Genomic DNA, 16,285 nt, shown 5'->3' with positions numbered 1-16,285 from the left:
GAACAGAGGCTGGAACAATCATTTCATAATGACAATTCACATTTTATTAACCTCTTAAAATGGTGTCCTTAATGGTTACAAATACCATGAACAATGGCCTTACAATCTTCCCTGTGGTGGAGCAATTATGATCTACTATTGAAAAAGTTGCCTGCTTTCTTCATCCCAAGGAACTGCCGTCTGATGGTTTGAGCCAGGAAGATGAATCAGTTGTTCCTGCAGTCTGTTTCTGACTTTGCGTGACTGAGGGAAAATCGTTCGACATATCTGTGATGCAATTATTTCCTCATCTGTGGAAGCAGGAGAATTTCTGCTCACATGGAGAGACACTGCAGATGCAAGTTGTGCAAAGTGCATTGCAAACAGCAGAATGGGGAGCTGCATAGAACGAATGTGAAGATTAATTATGCACAACTGCCAGTACCTTACCACTAGCTGAATATTTACCACGTCCTCGAGTCTATTACCCCAAACCCTTGGTGTCCATATGTGCTTTCCACAGGCTTACAAGCATGAGGCATGCTTCTGGAGCTATTAGAGACACATTCAACTTCAATCACATGTCCCAGATCTATCTTTTTATGTCTCTTGCTAGATCTCTTGCAGGTCCAGAGAAGGGCAACAAAGCTGGTGAGGGGTCTGGAGAATAAGTCTTACGAGGAGCGGCTGAGGGAGCTGGGGTTGTTTAGCCTGGAGAAAAGGAGGCTGAGGGGAGACCTTATTGCTCTCTACAACCACCTCAAAGGAGGTTGTACCGAGGTGGGGGTCAGTCTCTTCTCCCAAGTAACAAGTGACAGGACAAGAGGAAACAGCTTCAAGTTGTGCCAGGGGAGATTTAGACTTGATATTAGGAAAAAATTTTACATTGAAAGGGTTATTGAGCATTGGAACAGGCTGCCCGGGGAAGTGGTTGAGGCACCATCCCTGGAGGTTTTTAAAAGACGGGTAGACACAGTGCTTAGAGATATAGTTTAGTGATGGTTTTTGTCAGAGTTAGGTTGATGGTTGGACTAGATGATCTGAAAGGTCTCTTCCAACCTAGGCAATTCTATGATTCTATCTTTTTGCTTGGGAACTTTGTCTCAGGAAAGGGTAAAATGTCCAGTTCTTTGGGTTGTGTATGCTGTAACCAAATAGGACACGCTGACCTCCAAACCACACCTTTCAGCAGCAGAACTGTAAATATGTGTGTCTTGCACTTCAGAAATGGCTACAGAGTTAAAAGCTGGGACTGGGTGCTAGGAGTTTGTTTTTGTCACAGGCAATTATATTTGCAGTTGTGCATGGTCATGAAGATAAATCAGAGTTTATGCTTTGTGTCAAAGGAGAAAGCTCATGGGGCTCAGCTTCAAAAGACTTCTCAATGAATCAGTCACCTTCAGGGGCAACACTGGCAGTTGTTGGCGGTGCGTACCCAGCTGGGTAGGAAAGGAGGATGTCTGTCTTTGACATAAAAAAAGAAGGCAGTCAGTTCGGTGTAAAATAAGCACAGGGGGGATTAGCATCCTTTACTGTTTGTGTACTGAGGGCCTGCTGTAACATCTTCTCTTGGTTAAAGAGAATATCTCCTCAAAAAGATGAAGTCTTATCAAGTCCTGCAAATAATCACTCTAAGGCCTTCTCCATGGGAAGATACACACCCAGGGAGAGATGCATCACACAGTCCTCCCTGCCCCTCTGTGCGTATCTGTCTCACATAGCAGCAAGTAGGGGATGGTTGGCATTGTTTATTCAGCTGTTTTCTCCTTGCCCCCTGTCAGCACTGCAGCTTTTGTCTAACCTTAGTGTCCTGTGTCTTCTAACTGCTGACCAGCAATTGACAATTTTAACTATTATTGCTAGGACCTCTTGAATCTGAAACAGTAATCCTGAAAAGGAAAGCAGCCGCAAAAGAGCAGATGAAAGTTTTCATGCAGAAAGGAAATGAATAATTGCTCTTGCATAAAAACAAAGCGCGCTATAAATCATACCTACAAGCCAAAAGAGGGAAACTGAAAAACAAAAATCCCCCCTGAAACAAACAAACCAAAACCTTGTGATCACCCGGAAGTACAGCCAACTCAAAGAACACCTTACAGTAGAGCTTTTTACATCATCACAAATGGTTGCCTTGCAAGAGGCAGAACTCAGAGGCAGGTTAACATGCCTGTAGAAACTCAGACAGTAGCAAAGAAAACAAGACTTGCAGAGGCACTTCAATCTTGAGAAGTTGCATCCTTCCTCCATATGCTGCAAGGACAGGAAGAAATATTACCTTTTATTGGCTTACCCAGCTGATTGTAAGTCCTGAAGGGTCACTGCTGTTCTTTCTACAGGTTATTCTGGCCACTGTAAAGCAGATAAAATGTATTCTATACTCTCTAGTATATACCTTATAGCTGTATATAATATACATGCATTTAAGAAACATATCATATAGCTTCAGATGGGTTCACCTGAAACATGACATCTTTGTGAAAATCTATTGAGAAAGGAGTGTCAGTGTGCCAAGGCACCAAATATCAGGAAACATTTCTCACACATTTCTGCCGTGGAAAACCCAGATCCATACAGCCCTGGCAGTACTTTATCAGACTTCTCCCCTTCACTTGTCCTTCTTTCTCTCTTTTTCTCATGATTTTGTCTGACTGTGGTGCTTTACTGACACTGGCTAACCCCTTAGCTCCCTTGTGTTCGCTGTTCACTTCCACCAAACCACATTTAGTGCTGTTCTCTGCCCATAAGGACATGACAGTCTGACCCTTTGTGCTTCTACTTCAGTTTGAGTTTTTATTAATTTGAATAAAAGATCTATTTTACTTTCCAGTTTATTGATCAGTTGTGTACAGTTCCTAGCTTGGGATGAAAAGATGTTTAATGAAAGCTGTGCTGCCTCCGCCCACACAGAGAGGGATGGAGTCCATAATTGCACATGACACTATATGCTTCTGCTATTCCTCAGTGACCACAGAAGTAAATCTAAACAGATACAGTTATTTATAACAATGCAGCATAACCATACTAAACTTTATTCAAGCAACCAGTCTCCATCCACAGGTGTCTCCTTCTCACCAGCCTTTCTGGAGAGACAGTTTTAGCCATTCTAACCGTGCTTTTCTGCATCATGTGGAAGTGATAGGCAGCTAAAATGGGTTGTCTCTTTACCACTGGTTCATGGGAATTTTTCCTTCCACAGATGGGTCATTATATAATGGCTTTACTGCACAGTAATGTATGATTACTACTCTTGAGACACTAAAAAAAACCCCAGATAATACTGCTTAGTCCTAAGCAGTTATCAGGCTTTGCTTCAATATGTTGGAAATCCTTTGCATAGCAGAAGCCTAGGACACATGTAAATATAATTTAGATTGTATCTGACATCAAAAATGGTAGAAGAAATCTGCTCATGAGGGTAGTGAGTCACAGGGGATTTCAAGTAAAGCTGTATACGATTTCTTAGGAGGAAATTATTTTCCCACTATTAAATGAGTGCAGAAAGATCCCAGAGAGCAGCAGATCCACCTAGGTGAGACGATACAGGCTGTAGGAAGGCTTCCTAGAGGTTCATAATGGGAGGACGCTCAGGAGAGAGCTAATTTCGGTAGGGCCATGACAGAAGGAACACTGGAGGACCTCAGTACCTCTGGGAAAAGCCTCAGCAGAGGTAACATATTTGGGCCCGAAAGGCAGCCGAGCAGGGCAGCAGGGCAGTGGTGGGCTCCGCTCTGCTCCCCCTCGCACCCCATAGGACTGAGCCTGTTCCATCAGGATTCACACCCGGAACAGGAGTGGGAGTCCACATACTTATAAGCAGCTCGTTACCAATACTGCAGCAAACGCTGTGCCTCGATGGCGTGGTGCACACATAAAGGATGTGGAGAGAGAAGGGAGGCTTCTGCATTACGGTTCATCGTTGCATGAGTCTAAAATTTAGATCCTCAGGAAATAACTGTGGTTGCTGAGAGCTGGTGAAGAGCTCGTCCTGGCCACAGCTGTAACACAATCAGAAAACGGTATCTTTATCTGCACCCAAATCCAAAGCTAACGTAATCACCAGTGTTGCATTTTTAACATGGGGCTATATTTGACCCTGTACTCTGCTACTGTCCGTTACTTGTTTAATGTCAGAGCGTGCTTAGAGCTGTACAACTGGAAAAATAAATACAATCACTGTACTGATGATCTTACATTCACAGGACTGCTTTGCAGTACTGTCAGGACCTCTACAAAAAAGTTTACTGCCTTAGACTGCATGTAAGAAGAAATAATTTACCTGGGGTCTTTTGCATGAAGGCTGCAATAAGACCACAATGCAGTCTTACCTATCGCCCTGAGTTCTCAGCTTTTGTAAGTCTGAAAAACATTCACTTTTTGAGCTGACAATGTTCATCTCTGCTTTCTAGCCAGAAAGAAATTATTTTAGTGAGTTTTATCCCTTCGATTGTTATTCAGTTATGGCAGAGTATAAAAAAATATATCTTTTCCTGTGTTGTAAAATAAATTCTTGCAATGCTGTTGGTTTGGGTTTTTTTAAGCTAAACAACAGCAAAAAACAGCTGAGCTCTAAGAAATAAAATCTGGCAAGGCCCCAGTTCAGCTCAGGATTGATCCTTCTGACAGTCCTTGCTCAGGAAAATAATTTAGCATGGACAGCAAGTTGAGTATGTGCTCACAGCACCTTCAGGTCAGTGCTATCGTTACAGTTAAGTATGTGATGAAGTGCTGTGTGGGATAGGGATGGTTTACTGAATTGTGACCCAGCTATATTTCTTGTCTGGAAAATAAAGTGTCTAAGCAGGAGCTGAGGAAAAGCATTTCAAAACCAGGTTCTCAGGACACAGAAGACAGGCTAAGTCTGCAGTGGCACACTTAAACACCGAGGGTCAGAGCCCTGATTTCCAGGATACTGAGACCAAGACTTGCCCCAGGTTCTCGCCACAGCTCAGCAAGTCCCAGAGCTGCAGAATTTGGGAGGGGAAGAGGGGACATGGCTCCATTGTGCGGGAGATGCTGGCCCAGCACTGCCCAGCAAACATTCCCAGAATCCAGACACCCCATGCCGCTGACTGGGCTTCGTGACGGACCAGGGAGACACTGAGATGCTCTGCAAGAACATTTTTGCCCCAGAACCCTGCATCTGCCCTGCAGCAACTGTAATTGCATCAGCTCCACACTACTGAGGAATCACCAAAAAATCCTAAATTTCCAAAACAAAAATTCAGCCTTCACTGTGCAAGTCTAATGCTTCTGCTGCTGTTGTGACCCTTATCTCTACTCCCTTTTTATACCAATAAATGACAACATTGAGTTAATATCTCGCTCTTATTTATATTTTTAAAATAGACCTCATTGATATACTATTCAGAAAAACCAAAATGTCTAGTCTTCTATTTGATTTTCTTCATGGAAGCAGACCTTTGAGGGCTTGTAGGTGCTCTACTGGCAGGGTCTGCTTTCCCAGACAAGCAATCTGTTTCAGTCTTGCTTCACTCCAGTACAGGGATTTGGAAATATGTTTGTCCACCTAATGTGAATTTCCAAATCATGGTGCTTTCTCTCAGTCTGTAAAATTGTACTTTCAGGACGGTGCACTTCATTCGGAAACCACAAGTTGTGCTTAACAAGCTAAACATTGGACCTGACGTGAACTCGTTAACTAACGTGACCTAAGCAGAGGCAGCATCATGTTCCCTCCTGAGATGGCAGCAGGAGGTCACATTGTGAAGTCTGCAGAGCCCAAAAGCGACGTGAGCAAAGCTTTCCTGTAAAACGGAGACACATTAACTCGAGGTCCAGAGTACAGAGCAGCTGTATGAATGGAAACCTCTGATTAGGGATTGCAAAAAAGAGGTTAATGTTTAGCTGGCTTATCTGCTGACAAAACATTGCCAAAGATCTTCCTTAGGTTCTGATTTCTAAATGGTACATAGCATGAGTTGGGTACCGCGGGGCAATTTCGGCTGTGTCTTTTTGAGCTGAGCAAGGGCATAACAGATACATTGCCAAGCATATTTTGTTTAGCTTCAGCTTGCCTGTTTTTCAATTCTGTCCCCATCTTCCATGTTCAATAATGCATACGAGGTATCTGTTCTTTCAACATCAGAATGAAACAGGGAAGTGGAAATGGTTTAAAACTTTTTAAATTGCTGAAACCTTATCTGTGTGAGGTTTAAAAATGATAAATAGTTCTGAGCAAATAAATCAAAACTGTGCGGAAGACTGAGTTGGGAGATGAGCGCGTGCGCTGCTGCAGTTAGCCCAGCAGCCTCATGTGCAAGCACCACATCTCCCTTTTGTATTTGAAGTGTTAAGAGTACATTGCTGCCAGGGGATGAACAGCACCCTAACGTTGAATTCTGGTACTTCCCCATCCATCTTGAAGGCAGTGGTGGAGCAGGAAGGGCCTGGAGCAATGCCGAAGAAGTGCCATGCTGTCTTCTCGCCACCCTGTGACTTGAGTGACACATATGGTGTCTATCTGTGGCACGGGCATTGTGTGTCCCTTGCTGGGAGCCACCACGGCAGCAGCTCTGTCAAGGTGACCGCATTTCCATGTCCTTGCTGCTGCTCCTCTTTACAGCTTCTTCCAGGGATTTCTTCACATCAAGGGTTGATCTGGGTCAAAGCCAAGGATGCAAGGCTAAGCGCTTTCCCATGCTGTCCGCAAAGCCACACCACTAAGCCAAGGCATCAGAGACACTGCACAAAGCCATTTGGTGTCTATCAGGCTTTTACTCAGTCTCCAGTTACTGTCTTTTCTATTTAGCTGTAACGCTTTTACCTATCTCGTATTGCAGTTTTAGTCTTCTAGGATTCTTGCAGAAATGGAGCTGGCTTAAAAACTTATCCGTGTCGATTTGCAAAATCCCATCTTGTTTCTGGATCAGCTCATTTGGCCTATTATATAGGGCTAAATAAGAAAGCAGGTTCATTCGCCTGATTTGTGGGCATGGGAAATAAATAAATACTATTTACCTGAAGTACGAGTAGGTTGACTCCATCTATATGCATTTACCTAAAATTGCAAAATTTCACAGAACAAATGTCAATGAATCAGATCCATTTTTGAATGGCTATTTCTGGCAAAATCTTCTAGGGCAGTGCCCATCCCTGGTAGCTGCACACTCAGGAGTCCAGAACACTTTTTAGGACGGTGGTTATTTTATCTGGGATATTTGTAGAGCGCGGTTCATGGTGGCAGGGTGCCTGAGGCTGCAGGGAGCTCAGCACATGCCTGGGTACCAGCCCTGCCCAGTTGCTCCATAAGGACGGATTTAAGCAGACTTCTGCTTCTGCTCTACCTTATGGTTGATTTTTTTGCATTCAGGTGATGGTTGGAAGAACTACAATGCAACTTGGGGAGGGATGGCTCTTTTTGCAGTTGTCCATGGGCAACCTGACAGTGTTAGACTGCCCGTGTGCTGTTGTGTGTGAATACTCTGCCATTTTAGCCAGTGCCTTCCTACTACTTCCCTGTGCTCCTCCATCTGCCCACGCCCTCCTCTTTCTCCTATGCTGCAGCCTTGCTCTGTGCTTGCTCCCTGCTTGGCACTGTGGCTCCCTGTGCACAAGCCTTTCAGCTCCTGCAACAGTAATATTAAACAACTACTACCGCTGCCATTTCTGGGGCAAAAGAAGGTGCAACCTATGGGTCTTAACTAGACTAATGGCCCAGCCTGCTGTGTCCCGTCATTAAAAGAGACCTAGTGAGGGCAAAGAAATAAGGTATGGCACTGTGGAGTTAATATGCTTCTCTGGCCTAAGAGCAAGAGTGTTGTGAGCCTTGACCAAGGTTTGCAGATGTCACAGCAATACAAAGACAGAGCAGTTGTAACAGTGTACAACAGCACTTTTCAAGAGCAAGACAACTTGTCCCCTGTCTCTGTGGAAAAAGGGGTCCCTTACAATCTGCTTGAGATGCAAATGACTTTAAGAGCCATGAGAAGGGAGGAAACACGTTAAGGAAATGCCATTTGGTCACAGATAAATATGCATACCTGAATGTGGATGGTGTGAGATTCCTTATTGTTCTTAGGTGTTTGTATTCATTGCAGGTGTATATACCCTGTGGCATTAAAGGTATGAGCAAAGAGAGCTCATGTCAAGAGCTGTTAAGATAAACACGTATTTTTTGAATAGAATTTCTTTATCTCTTTGTATGGGACACACTGTCTTGCTTTACTAGATTAGGTGTAAACCGACCACAAACATCACTATACTCACTACTTTGGTGACAGAAGTAGAACAAGTGTTTTTACTCTTTTTTCTTATGTAGAGGCTGAGCATTAAGACATTAAGTTAAGCTGATTCAAATTTAAGCAAATTAACTTGAAAAATAATCAAAAAAAGTCAACAAAGGAGATAAATACAGAGGAGAAGCATACCAGATCCCAGAAAAATCCCAAAGGCACTCTGAAAAGCAGGTTACAGTAGTACAGATCCCTATATAACATAGCCATAATCTGAGGAAAATCAATAGTAGTCTAGCCATTTCTACTGCCATCTTGATGAAGGCTGTACACATGCGTGTCTGTAAGTGACGTGATTTGCTGTGTCCTAGGGAAACATTGAGCACAAACATGTGTTTGAAGCTAGAACTAGGATCTATGCTTGAGTTCCTGAATAACAAGATTTGACTTTCAAAAGTGCTGAGCCTCATTTGGACCTGCTAGAGTAACCAACATGGGAAAATGAAGCCAGTTCCCTCTAGAGCCAGTTGTGCTGTAGGGTGCAAAAGCTCAGCTCCTGCTTCTGCCTTATAAACGTAGGTCCTGGTGCTTCACTGGGAGGCAGCCAGCCATCAAAACAGAGCTTTACCCAAACTTACTGTCTATGATAATACATCCAGTGGAAGGACCTCATGCCTTGAAATGTTTGGAAAAGCATTTTTATATTTGAAACATCTCATTTTAATGATTTTTAAATTCAGAATATTAACCATTTGCTGTGTCATGCTGGGTAGGTACTATGGTAGCAGTTAGGGGGAGAGTGCTGAGGACCCTTACACTGGCTTGGCCCCAGTGTTCACAGGGAGGTGATGAGAGGGCACAGCCAGCGGTGTGGGCATTTACTGCCAAGGGGATGCCTTCTGGAGGGCAGTGGGAGAGAGAGAGCAGATCAAAGGTAACATGTGACTTCTTCCCAAAAACAAAAATAGAAGAAAGAGGAAAAATACATTTGAAATTGACTCTTCAAACAACACAATCCAGAAGGAAGGGAGGGAAGAGGATTTGGCTTGTCTTTCAGTATTTCAACTTTCTGCCTTGATATGAGATAGAGAAAAATTGTGAAATCTTAAAAATTCCACAGGTTGAGACAACAAAATCTGCCCCTCTCTAGTCATTAACATCCCTGTGTCAAGAACTCAAATCAATACCCCTTGTCTCCAATGGCAGCCGGTTCTGGCTTTTTAACTCCTAATGTCAGGCTTATCTTCCTTCTGGCCCAAACCTTACCCCCAAGCCTTTCCTGGGAGAAGAGTCACAAGGGGTGTCAGGTGGGCAGCATGGGGCAGAGCATGCCCTGCCAGCTGGCTGTGCTCAGCCCAGACCCACTCTGGCTATCACTAAAGGAGGTATTAGAGCTTCCTATAGGCGGATTTAGGAAGGAGCTTCATATGCCTGTGGATGATGAACAGAGGTGAGTGCAAACAGGTGCTTCCACATCAGCTAGCAGTCAAGACTTCTCAGTGAAATGTAGTGTGAAGCTCTCATCCAGGACCACTGAAGAAATTCTTGAGCAGCTATTAATATCATTTAATTATATATCCTGTTGAAAGCAACTTTCCGTTTAGTATATAAAGTTTTAAAACTATCTTTAGTAGGGACAGGATCTGAATTGGAAGTAATGTTGCTGGTATACTGATCTGATAAAATGAAAAATCTGGAGTGTTTTATTTTTCTTTTCTTCAACAAAGACTTCTCTATAAAATTATGTAGCTACAGACCATGATCCTTGTGCCACTTCAAGGATTTTCTTTACTGAAAAGGCTGTTTTATAACTCCCCACATAGAGGAATCAAGCAAAAGCTTAAGGCAGCTGGCTGTGCTCAGTGTATGAGCATAAAACAAGAGCGTGACAAAGCAGTAACTACTGAAGGTAAACGGGGGTTGAAAGGGACATAGGACAAGTACCCAGAAAAATAAAAATAGGCACAGGCACATCTACGTCAGGATATACCTGGAGCTGAAGTAGTCAGAGGACGGGAGAGTGCTTAGGGGACTATCGTATGGCCTGTCACGCCCCTACGGACGTTGCTCCCACTGACTTTCTGCAGCCCACCCCTAGCAAAACCTCTTTTTTCTCCCCTCACTCGCCCCCACCAAAGCAGAAACAGGGAGGATTCAGGGAAAGACACTAGAGACAAAAGCCAAGTGGTCTCAGCACAGGATATGCTTCTGGTTAAATATGTTCTGCAATATGGAAAAACCCAGCTAAAAAATCCTTCCGCACTGTTGGGTAAAGAAGTTGAACCCTGAAGCCACCATGGTCAAGAATGGGAGCCCCATCTTCAGACTACAAATTTCCTCTTTTACATGTGTGTTTTTCTTCTATGGTTTTCTCAATCAATATCAAATGCCTTCAGTAAATTTTGCTGCAGAAGTGATCAATTGTGGTAATCACAAAACTTACTGCCAGACATGAAAAAACATTTCTATCCATCGTCCACTAGTGGTGATCTGATACAACGGACCTCCCAGATACAGGTAACTTGAATGAAGCTTTGCATAACCTGGATTTCCCCTGTGAAGCCACGCCATGAAATTGCACACCCACCGCATCTTCCTTGCCTTGTCCAGGGCAGTTGTTGTGATTATGTTGTCCATGTCTCTGGTCCCTGGGAGTCTGAGCAACGGTTTTTATTGGAAGCATGCTAGCTGATTGCAAGGAAAAATTCCCCCCTGCGATGTCACCAGGTCTGTTAGGAAAGTGGTTTATTTTAATTGCCTTTGAATTTTCCCACACATATCAGAAGTGACCACAGCATCTTACAGTCAGCTGGCTGTGGCATCTCTGCTTTCCCAGCTTTTATTCCAAATTGGCTCAAATGTGTCCTGGAGAAAACTTCTACTGCAATATGACTGTTTTAACATATGATGTTGTCATGGTCCACTCATCCCATCTCACCAGTCCTCAGAGGCAGATCAGGCCTTGGTCTGATTTTTCACCCTCCTAACAGAATGACTGGCATGAACATTTGCATTTTGTTGTTTTATATAGCTTGGTCTCAGGCTCTTTCTAACCTCTGTCTTGAAATTGCCTCACAACTACCTTGATTGATGTTTTCTGTGTCATTCAGTTGCCTGTATATCTTTCAAGTTGATGATGTCATATTTTTGGTGAACTGCCATGCTTCATGCTACAATGTCCCTTTGGAAAAGAAGCCAGGTAGGTAACATCTCTGTCTCCTCAAGCGCATGTTTAAATGCCAGCTCTGCCATATCAGTAGCATGTGATGAAAGCTTCCAGAAGCTGATAGTAATGGCTTTTTGAAAAGCTATGTAGTCATTCACGGTCACCTTCTCTTTGAAGGTTTCCCACATTTGGACATAGTAGATGTATTTCCCATGTACTTTTCACATGTACAAGGTCCTGCAAGCCCCTGTTTCAATGTGGCCTTCAACACAGAAGCCACTTACTGCCCCTTCTGCAGCATCTGTCACATCTTTCAGTACACATACCAATATTTTGTGATGGAATGGCAGTCTCTGAGGTATGGGATAGCTATGCCATGTTGAGGTAACCATATACCATGTTTGCGTAACAGTAATCATGAAAGTTTACTTATACCTAAAGGTTCTGGGGGGAAAACTGTTGTAGCTAGTTTACAAATGCTAATAGTCTGTAAACTGACTTAGTTCCTTTAGTGTGGATATGTGTTTTATTACTTCTGCCTTCCCAAGGCCAGGTCAAGACCTTGTGCAGTCAGTGGACTCCTGCACGTGACGCCAATTCCAACTGTAGTGCTGCGTCCCTGGATGGTCCCAGAAGAGAGTGGGGATTTCTGCCATGATTCAGAGCAGCCTTCCCCAAGCCATCGTTGTATCTGTGCCGCCAGGCCACCATCCACTATGATGCAACTTCTTAAGAATCTTGTTTGTACATCTTTCTGGTAACACTGAAAGTCTTGCCCTTAGTTTTTACCCCAAATGTCATTCTTTGCCATTTCTATCAACCCAATGGCATCCCAAATAAGGTGAAGTAGCTCCAAGGTCATGTATTAATATCCATTGTTGGCACTGGTTGCCAACATGTTTTGCTGCTGTCAAGTCAGTTAATATTTCTCCTTTTGCGGGCCTTTGATGTTGAGCTCTTTTTAGTGCTTTGTTTGAAGCGCTAAGGGTCTCTGGCAAATAGCTTGCCTGGTTTCTAAGCAAGGACCGTGCCACTCGTCTAACTCTTGGCTTCTGTGAGAATAGGATCTCCTTTTCCATTCTCTTTGCAGCTCCCATTGTTAGCTGTTTTGCTCTTGTAATGGAATTGATTTTCTGGGAGTCAGCTCCTATAATAGCCAAACTGTTTTATCTATTATCACATGTAACAAGTCTGGAAGACATCCCGGTCCGTCAAAAAAATAACACGATGCTAATTTACTAGCCTTCTGGCTGCCTTGATGAAACTGAAGATTTAGTTCCTCCTGCCACACCTTCAGTTTGCCGTTTGCCTATAAGAGGAACGTTTCTTTTGGCTTCAGGGTTGTTAGGGTCATATATTTTAAGAAAAGTAGGGCCTTCTTTGTTCTCTACCTGAAATCCCAGGCTTTGACTTTCCCTATACCCTGCTTTTAAAGTACACTATTTCTGGCTTTGTGAGCATGCCATCATATGATTTTAATTTAGTTTGTTTTGCTGCAATTTCACTTTCTTTCCTTGTAAAAGGCTTGGAGTGCCTTTGTGACATAAAGCACCAAGCCGTGTCCCAGTGTCTGTTTGGCTTTTGGCTTCTAGTTTATTCATAGCTTTGGCCCTTCTCTTGCATCTGGTACTCCACAGAGCTTTACAGACATCTTCTGTTCATTTGTGTGTTTTGTGGTTGGTAGTTTCCTTTGCTGTTTTGTGCTCTGCTGAGCTCATGTATGTGCAAGTACTCACCCCTTGGATGTCCAGTCATTTCTGTGATTTTGTTCCTTTTTTTCCCTTGTTTGTACACTTATCACAGCATTCAGAGTGTTTTCTCTGTAGTTTGTCTCTTCTGTATTTGGGCATACTTTCCTTGTTTATGCCACCACATTTTCTGGCAGCAGCCCCTTTGCCTATCCTATCTTTACTCTGTCTTCAGATGAAGGAGTGCCCATTAGCCTTGCCCAAGACTCTCAGTCTTGCTGGAGTTACATGGCTACTTGGGACATTCTCCTTCAAATGCCGCTGCCTTTCATCCTGATTATGAATCTAGCCTAAACTGCTTCACCTTTTATGAGCTGCTCCTTACTCACATCAGTCCTTTTGCATGCACTGGAGTTTGATCAGTCTCTTGTTCTTTCTCTTTGTGAGTACTCCCACTGAAAAGATAGATTATTGTTTTATGTATTTGAGGAGTTGTGTATGCTTTTTGAGCATTTGTAGGATTTTGGAATGGAGCCTCCTATTCTGCCATTGCTGTACGCTGCTGATGCAGGTGATGGCCTTTCCCATCATGCTAGTACTAGAGCTAGTTCTTAATTTTGCTTTCTTTCTTAGCCAGCCTCTTGCAACCTTCTAGTTGTTCCAGCACAATCAAAAGAAAATGGTTTTTCCAAAAGAATTAGTAAATTCATCCCTTTTCAAGAGCATCTGCTTGGGAACAGGAAACTGGTTTCTACCACACAAACCATTTTGTTTGTTTGAGGAGGGTTGCTTGTGCTGTTGGGGACACTTTAGAGGTTTTTTTGTTTTTTCTGTCCCTAATTTGTGTACTCTATTGGGAAGTCTTCTGTCATTGTCAGCTGTATTCTCTTGAAAAATGGCTGTGCCTGAATAAAGACTACAGTCCCCTTCTTCTCCCTCAACTGAGGGACTGAGTGCCAAATTGCTACAGCTTTATAAAGAAAATGAATAATGACTGCACCATCTTCTCTTAGGACAAAATCTACAGGGAAAATTGCAGGTGTTATTCCAAACACTACAATATGCTCCAACCTGCTCGTAACTGGGCAGTTCTATGCTGTCAATAATTTAACAATGCCTCACAAGAAAACAGTTTTGCTTCTTTGCCTACAGTATAGTCCATGTGTTGTCTGTACTATCTATGTTACAAACATGGGAGACAACTTTACACAACAGGTTTATCCACAGTGTTCTGCTAGAAGTGCTATGCATTGTGCTTAAAAATGTGCAAAATAATATAATAAAGAAACAGTATAAAGTACATCTGTCTGCTATGAGGCGGAACAAAATGCAGAGAGCCTTCTGTAAGAAATGATTCCCACTTTGTGGGTAATTTTTCCATTTCCAGGGCAAAAATATGCTTTACAGATTTTTTTTCCCCAAATCTCTATGATAAATCATGTTGTCATTAGAGTGATGTAGTCACATTCATGTAATGCAGGGAATTCCTCCTACAATTCATCTGGGTAGCAAAACGTTAGGGCTGCCATGCGTGTGTGGTGTGACATTCTTGAAGTGCAGGGTTTGAATAGCTATTTAACCATGTATAATTCCTCGTGCTTAGGCCCTGAACTGTTGCAGGGCCTGAAGTCAGCAGGCTCAGGGGTCTGAAGAAATCAGACAAGTTCGATGGAAACAACAACTCAATAGAGCCCCTCAGAGAAACACTCCAGCTCTTTTGCCTATATGAAACTCCAAGTACCAGCAATCTCCCATGTGCTCTGCACATAACTCTGTGATTGCACCCATTTTCTTGCTGGGCTGAACTGCCCAGCTTCTGACGACAGCCCTAGCCTTTCAGCTAAATGTGACTGTAATCCGGTGCAATCTTGCTGGTTGCTAGTGAATCAGCCCCCTTGGGCAGGCTTCCTACACACCACCTAAGCCTGGTGAGCAGATAAACACGCTTGTGGGAGACTGCAGCGTACAGCTGCCTACTCCAACAGAGAGGTTTTCTGGGTTGGTTAGTGTTTGTTTTAAGTTAATGTTATTTTGATTATTTATGTCACAGCACTGTTGGCTCAGCTGCTCAGGAAGAAGAAGGTGGGACAACAGATTCCCACCAACCTTCATCATCCTTGTCAGAACAAGACGTACTTAGTGGAACAAACCTTACCCTGCCTCTGGAGACTGTTCACCTCATGCTGAAGACTCTTGACAGTCCCTCTCTGCCTAACAGCAGGAAAAAACTTTGTGATATTCAGGGTGTGCACTTCTGTGCCTGTAAAATTTTCTCTATAGTCTGGATTACAAATGCCAGGCAAATTATAATAATATCTCTACTGCTTTTAGATATTGATCCTTCAATCTACCCTGTAAAGAAAATAACAATTACTGTAAAGAATATTGGAGATTACAGCTAAGCCTCAGGAGCCTTCCAGCTACAGCTGCAGATTGGGAGATGGGCTTATCTTCTGAGTCATAACCCAAACAAGCTCCTGAATGTGCATTGTACATGGGAATAGATGAGAATGCTCTGGAGGAACAGAGCCAGGAAGAACAGTACTGAAGGTAGATAAGGTCAGACCAATTCTGGTAATACAAGCTAATTAGTAAATCAGCAATGGAGTGTTTCAATAATGTAGGCTGCATTGCATCAGAAAAAGCAAAGACGGAGTGTACCACGTGCCTGAGGGGATGGAAAAACCCTGAAAGGATGAAGACAGCGGGACTGAAGAGCTACCTTTACTTAACCACTGAAGGGCTGGGTATGAGACTCATCTCAGACACTTACGGTTTTATTCACTCGGCTTTTTTTTCACTGCTGGAGACCAAAAAGATTCTGTGTGGAGTTTACCTGGAAAGGGAGGAGCTGAATGATGTTCAGCATGAAAAGGACACAGTTGGTCTTAGACAAAGGTTTATATTGAAAGTTAATGTCCCAGCAAAAGTTCTAGCCTCACGTAAAAAAGATTTTCAAGACAAAAGTGAGAGGTCATTTAAGTGTTTGAAAATGTAAGCATAATATGTTCTGTTCCAATGAAGAGGAGAAACATTAATGTCATTGTCTGAAGAAAGATGAAGTATGAATTATACAAGTCATACCATAGGTCTATATCAGATTTGGCATCAAACATTATTGAGAGTAAAAATGTAGTAGTGTAAGAGTATTTCCAACAAAAGTAAAAGTGAACAAAGGAATAATTAACAAGTGTATGTCATTTATGTTTGCCTTTGCATGTCAACAGGCCTGACTTTCCACAGTGGGAAGGAGTGGGAGT

General features: G+C 43.0%; 1 long non-coding RNA gene across 1 annotated transcript; it reads left to right on the top strand.

Moving 5' to 3' along the window:
• Positions 1 to 9,496: 9,496 nt before the first annotated feature.
• Positions 9,497 to 11,957, top strand: LOC128902210 (uncharacterized). The gene is made up of 3 exons (XR_008463682.1): positions 9,497 to 9,621; positions 11,282 to 11,370; positions 11,886 to 11,957. It is a non-coding gene; the product is annotated as an uncharacterized LOC128902210 (long non-coding RNA).
• The last annotated feature ends 4,328 nt before the right edge of the window (positions 11,958 to 16,285 follow it).

The sequence above is a fragment of the Rissa tridactyla genome, chromosome Z (assembly GCF_028500815.1).
Source record: "Rissa tridactyla isolate bRisTri1 chromosome Z, bRisTri1.patW.cur.20221130, whole genome shotgun sequence".
Taxonomy (NCBI): domain Eukaryota; kingdom Metazoa; phylum Chordata; class Aves; order Charadriiformes; family Laridae; genus Rissa; species Rissa tridactyla.
Note: the sequence above shows the minus strand (reverse complement) of the source record. Positions and strands in the feature narration are given on the sequence as shown.